Below are 4,129 nucleotides of genomic sequence, written 5' to 3'. Positions count from 1 at the left end.
TCTCTCTCTCTCTCTCTCTCTCTCTCTCTCTCTCTCTCTCTCTCTCTCGCTCTCTCTCTCTCTCTCTCTCTCTCTCTCTCTCTCTCTCTCTCTCTCTCTCTCTCTCTCTCTCTCTCTCTCTCTCTCTCTCTCTCTCTCTCTCTCTCTCTCTCTCTCTCTCTCTCTAATTCAATTGTAGAAAGGACAATACCACACTTTTTCTTTTTTTTTTCTTTTCTTTTTTGTTGGCGAGGGAAAAAGTGTTTGTGTGTGTGTGTGTGTGTGTGTGTGTGTGTGTGTGTGTGTGTGTGTGTGTGTGTCCTTGTTTTTTTCTTCTTCCTTTTTCTTGTTTTTGTTTTAATCTTCCTCGTTCTTCTTCATCTTCTTTTTCTTCTTCTTCTTTTTCTTCTTCTTCTTCTCTTCTTTCTTTTCATCCTTGCCTATCACGTTTTTACTCCCCTCTTTTCCTTTTTTTTTTCCTTCCTCTCCTTTTCCTCCTCCTCCTCTTCTTCCTCCTCCTCCACTTTTTTACCAGTTGTTTTTCCTCCTCCTCCTCATTTATCCTTTTACGGAATTTGTCATATCTTCCCTCCTCCTCCTCCTCCTCCTCCTCCTCCTCCTCCTCAGTACTCACAATATACGTCCGGTTCTGAGGGAGGTATCTTTCTTCCTCCTCCACTTTCCTCCTCTTCCACTTCTCTCCTCCCTCCTTTCCTCCATGTTCCTCCCTCCCTTGTATACTTCATTTTTTTCTTCCTCCACTACATTTCTCTCCTCCTTTCTTCCTCCACCTCCCTCCTCTCCTTCGTTACTTCCATCTTTTCCTTCTCCACTTTCCTCCTGTTCCTCTTTTCCTCTTCCTCCTCTCCTTTCCTCTTCTGTTTCCCTTCTTTTCTCCATTACTTTTCTCTTATTCTTCTTTTCTCCACTTTCCTTCCTTTCTTTACTTCCCTTTTCTCCCTTTTCACTTCCCTCCTTTTCTCCTCTTCTTCTCTTCCTTCTTCCTCTTCTCCTTTATTCCCTTTTTCTTTACTTTCTCTTCCACTTCTCTTCATTTCTCCTCCTCAGTTCCCTTTCTTCCATCCACTCCCTTTATTTCCTCCTCCTCCTCCTCCTCCTCCCTTCTTCTCTCTTTCATTCCTGCTTTTCTTTTCCTTTCCTTTCTCCTTTCATTACAGATTTCCTTCCTTTCATTTTTTTTTGCCTTCTCTTTCTTTCCTTCTTCCCTTTCTTCTTTATCCTCTCTTCTTCTTTTTATCGTCTTTTCTTTCAGTTCGTTGCAATCTTTATTTTATTTTTCTGCTTTTTCTTTATTTTCCTTCTTTTCCCTAATCCGTTTGTCCCTTTATTTTTTCTTTTTGTTTTCATATTTTTAATTTTCTTTCTTTCTTTCGCTTTCTTTCTTCCTTTGTCTTTCTCCCTCTCCTTCCCTTCCTCCAATCTCCATTCTTCTCCCTCCTCCCTATTCTTTTATTTATTTCTTTTTCCTCTTCTTATTTTTATTCTGTTCCTGTTATCCATCTTTTGTTTTCGTTCTCTCTCTCTCTCTCTCTCTCTCTCTCTCTCTCTCTCTCTCTCTCTCTCTCTCTCTCTCTCTCTCTCTCTCTCTCTCTCTCTCTCTCTCTCTCTCTCTCTCTCTCTCTCTCTCTCTCTCTCTCCTGGCCCCTCTCTTCCTCCCCTCTTTCTCTCCACCCCCTCTTCCTTCTTTCCCCTTTTCTTCCTTCTCCCTTTTCCCTCCCTTCCTCTCCCATCACTTCCTCCCCTCTTTCTCCCCACTTCCCTTCCCCTCTCATCTCCCCACGTCTCTCCCTTCTCTATCTTATCTCCCCTCTTCTTCGTTTTCTTTTCCTTTCCTCCCCTTTTCTCCTCTCCCCTTCTCTCCCCATTGTATACTTCCTTTCTTCTTCCCTCTCCTCACTGCCTCGCTTTTCTCTACCTTCTCTCCCCTCTTCATTCCATTTTCCCTTCTTTCCCTCCCCACCTCCCCTTCCATCCTCTCCCCTTCCCATCTCTCCTTCCTTCCTCTACCCATTCATCCCCTCCCGTTTCCATTCCTTCCCTCCTCTCTCCCTCTTCTTCGTTCCCTTTCCCTTCCATCTCTTCCCCTCCCCTCCTCTTCCCTCCCCTCTCCTCCCGTTACCATCCCTTTCCTCTCCCTCTTCTTTGTTCCCTTTTCCTTCCCTCCCCTCCCCATCCCATCCCCTCTCCCCCCTTCCTATCTTCTCCCCTCGGCCAAATATGTAAACAAAATCTCAACATGGCTCAAATCTCACTCATCACAAGACTGCGCGCGCAACAACAACAACAACAAAGACGACCACTTGAAAAACAACAACAATAACAAGAGCAATACTATTTTCTACGCCTTCTTCTTTTCTTCTTCTTTTTCAACTTCTTTTTCTTCTTCTGCTTCTTTTTCAACTTTTTATTTCTTCTTCTTCTTCTTCTTCTTCCTTTGCTTGTTATTCTCCGTCTTTTTTTCTTCTTCAATTTCTTCTTTTTCTTCGTTTACTTCTTTTTCTTCTTCTGCTTCTGCTTCTTCTTCTTCTTCTTCTTCTTCTGCTTCTTCTTCTTCTTCTTCTTCTTCTTCTTCTTCTTCTTCTTCTTCTTCTTCTTCTTCTTCCCCTTTTTCTTCTTCTTTTCTATAACTACTACTACTACTACTACTACCACGTCCACCACCACCACCACCACCACCACAACAACAACAACAACAACAACAACGGAAGATTAATAGAACAGTGAATCAACGAGAGACAAACAAACAAACAAACAAATAAACAATTTCACCACAAAGGGTATTGGAATTGCCTCTCCTCCTCCTCCTCTTCAACTTCCTCTTTATCTGCTTCTTCATTTCCTTTATTTTTACCTCATCCTATTTTTCTTCCCTTTTTTTCCTTTTTTTATTTTCCTTTATCATTCTTCCATTTTTTTTCTTTTTATCGTCATCTTTCTCATGTTTTTTTGTGCCTTTTCTTTATCATCTTTAATACATTTCTCTTCCCCTCTTCCTCTTTATTATCTTTTCCTCATTCCTCTCCATATTTCTCTCCACTTCCTCCTCCTCCTCCTACTACTACTACTACTACTACTACTACAACGACCACCGCTACCACCACCACCACCACCACCACCACTACTACTACTACTACTACTACTACTACTACTACTACTACTACTACTACTACTACTACTTTTCCCGCCCCTACAAGCCATGCCCATTAACAGGATCAAACGAACAAAACAAACACAATAAAATAGAACAAGTTTGCTCTCTCTCTCTCTCTCTCTCTCTCTCTCTCTCTCTCTCTCTCAGTATTACCTTTTTAGGGGTAAACAGAAGGATCACATTAGTTTTTCCTCCTCCTCCTCCTCCTCCTCCTCCTCCTCCTCCTCCTCTTGTTCCTCTTCTTCCTCCTCCTCTTCCTTTGGCTCCATTGTCATATAAGGGTTAAAAGCAATCTCTCTCTCTCTCTCTCTCTCTCTCTCTCTCTCTCTCTCTCTCTCTCTCTCTCTCTCTCTCTCTCTCTCTAATACACACACACACACACACACACACACACACACACACACACACACACACACACACACACACCCACAAACAAACAAACATACACATTTAATCTCGTTCTGTCCTTCTTCATGTGTGTGTGTGTGTGTGTGTGTGTGTGTGTGTGTACGCCTTGATTGCCCCCCGTAAAAGGTGACTGCCCAAGGGAAGGTGGATGGCGAGGTGGGTGGAAGGGCGGATGTGGAAGAGGAGGAGGAGGAGGAGGAGGAGGAATGGTTTCTCTCTTTTTATCTCTCTATCCCTTTCTTCATCTTCCTTCTTCTATCTCCCTTTATGCTTTTCTTTCTTCTTTTCCTATCTTTTTCCTCCTTTACCCTCTACTTTTTTCCTCCCTTTTCCTCCATTTTCCATCCTTCTCCATCTTTTTCCTCCTTTTTCCTCCCTTTTCCCTTCCTCCTCTTTTTGCTATCTTCTGTTCTTCCCTTCTTTCCTTTCCTTTTCCTTCTTTCTCCTCCTCTTCACCCCCCCGTTTCATTCCTTCCCCTTCCAACCCCTTCCTTTTCCCTTCCTCCTCCTTCTCCAATCTTCTATTCTTCCCTTCTTTCCTTTTCCATCTTTCTTCTCCACATCCTCCCC

Source organism: Eriocheir sinensis, chromosome 36, assembly GCF_024679095.1.
Source record: "Eriocheir sinensis breed Jianghai 21 chromosome 36, ASM2467909v1, whole genome shotgun sequence".
NCBI classification, from domain to species: domain Eukaryota; kingdom Metazoa; phylum Arthropoda; class Malacostraca; order Decapoda; family Varunidae; genus Eriocheir; species Eriocheir sinensis.
This window is presented reverse-complemented; position numbering follows the sequence as displayed.